The 2,378-nt window shown below is 39.8% G+C and overlaps 1 long non-coding RNA gene across 1 annotated transcript; it reads right to left on the bottom strand.

The window, feature by feature from the left end:
• Window positions 1-531: 531 nt before the first annotated feature.
• Window positions 532-2,035, bottom strand: LOC311234946. Its single transcript, XR_014620119.1, has 3 exons — window positions 1,939-2,035; window positions 1,429-1,570; window positions 532-665 (listed from the first exon to the last, which is right to left on the bottom strand). It is a non-coding gene; the product is annotated as an uncharacterized lncRNA (long non-coding RNA).
• Window positions 2,036-2,378: the final 343 nt, after the last annotated feature.

The following is a 2,378-nucleotide window of genomic DNA, read 5'->3' as shown; positions in this document are numbered from 1 at the left end:
CTTGTGCAAGACTATAGAAGGCGGGGATCTTTGATTAAACACTGCTATCAGAAGAATAGACAGTCAGAAATTTTTTTTGTACTTTTAACTAAGTACATTTAAAAGTAGAAACTTTAGTAGAGACTTTTACTCATGTGTTTTACTCGAGTACAATTTTGAGACGGTACCCATACTTTCACTTAAAACTCCCAACATTTTGTGAAATTAGCAGTCTTCTCCAGAGAGAGACAAGAAGATAGATACCAGTCTCCTCTCTGTGCGTCGAGTAGAAAGCTATCTGGCTGCATGTTAGCCTAGCTTAGTACAATGAATGGAAGCGGGCATGACTGGTTAGCCTAGGCATTGTCCAACTAACACCTCTCCCGAAGGCTATACACAGTCATGTCCGCTTCCATTCATTGTGCTAAGCCAGATAGATTTCTACTCAATGCACAGATACGAGACTGGTATACATCTTCTTGTCTCTCTCTGGAGAAGACTGTAAGCATGAAGCATCAGTTCAAAATGTTGTCTACCTATAGTGTAGAGGAAACAATTTTGTCTTTCAGATCCTTTACTTAGGGATGGCTGGGGGATTTACTGTGTGTTTGCATGTGTATACGACAGTGGTTTGGTCGGTAGAGCAGTCGTCTTTATCCGGAGGTTCCCGGTTTGATTTCCCGCTCCTGGATAGATAGAAAGATAGATAGAGAAAAGTAGGGGGAGGGGACAGATAGTTAGTTCAGGGATGTGATTGTGCCTTAAGAAAAAAACATGAAAATCTTCGAAATGATATTCTTTTATTTATATATTATAAACACTCCATTTGAATGAATGAACACATTTTATTTGTATAGATTGAACTGTTCCCAGGGAAGAGGAAGGTGGGAGAGGAAAGGGAGAAAGAAAATGCATCAAATATCTCAGTGTCCCCCTAAACAATTTGAAGGGGGTCATTGGACCCCTCCCAAGTCATCCTGGCTCAAACACTAACGGTAGGACCTTATCTTTTTTTCTTTGCAACCAGATTGTGCAACACCTGTAACCGCCTCCTCTAGTCTTGCCTACTGCGAAGGGCTGCAGTTGGACTAATGGACTCTTTCGCTCTCAAGTCGATTTTGAGAATGAAGGTGCACGTGGTGACATTTCTCCATCTGCTTCTTGGTTATGTCTAGGTTGGCTTCTGTACCTCATGCTTGAGAGTTTGATGTTTCTACAGAGCGGTACACTGGTGTCACCAGGGTGGAGTTTTCAATACAGTCTTCACTGTGATAAATCAACAATTATTGGAAAGATTATTTGTGTCATGCACAAAGTATAGATGTCCTGACTTGCAAACACTAGTTTGCCAACATGAAATCTGTGGAGTGGTTAAAATGTAGTTTTAATGACTTAAACATTCAGTAAGTATGTAAACGTAGACAGACAGACAGACAGACCACAACTTACTAAGAAGGAACTGCTAATTGTCTCAAGGCCCGATCTCTCCTTCCTCCATCTCTATCTGCCGAGAGCTGAAGCCACCTTTTAGTATAGCGCTCTACATCTGCATCAGATGCACTTTTAGTGCCCGCATTGAGTCTCACGGACCCTAAAAAAAGACAACGAATGGGACAGGTGAAGCCCTATCATAAGAAACTTCCATTAACTTTTTTTTTTAATGCTTTCTTGATACTCATCCAACTATAAGTGTTTTGAGAGTCGGTCAGAGTGATGAAGGCATTAGATTTACATCGGCTCAAAGCTCAAATAAATCAAGGATGTGATTTTTCCGGCCTGAAAATGTGATCCACGTGAATCCACGTACATTTCCGTGCCAATTCATATTTAAAGTATACAGACATGAATGATATCAATCTCCTCAACTCTGGTCAAGAAAGCAAATACGCATATTACCCAAAATGTTGAACTATTCCTTTAGAAGATTAAGAAACCATATAATAATAAAGCAAAACTTACTCAGGACAACATCTTTAATTGCAAGTGGCTCGAATTTTCTTGGCCAGCTGGTTTGTCACTAGTTTCGCCATAGTCCTCCAAACAGTTTCTTTAACAGTCAATCCCCCAGCCATCGCCAAGTGAAGGATCTGAAAGACAAAATTGTTTAGTTTCCTCTACTCAGGAGTGGTGGACCAAGAACATACCACCATAGGTAGACAATTGGAAACTGATCATATTCATGATAGCAAAAAAAAAGAAGAAAAAGCATAAGGCCTAGTGCGTAGAAGTAGCCCTAATCATGATCAAGTAACCAAATATATAATAATAAATAGAATGGGAGAAAAAAAGTAGATAAAAAAAAAGGGCCATAGGTCAAAAGTCTCAGCAAATGTCAATTCCTCAAATATACATTTTCACCTACCAATTTTTCCTTAGATATCCTCCTGTGCAATGCGCTC

This window comes from Notolepis coatsorum (genome assembly GCF_963971535.1).
Source record: "Notolepis coatsorum genome assembly, chromosome: 9".
Taxonomy (NCBI): Eukaryota; Metazoa; Chordata; class Actinopteri; order Aulopiformes; family Paralepididae; genus Notolepis; species Notolepis coatsorum.
This window is presented reverse-complemented; position numbering and strand designations above follow the sequence as displayed.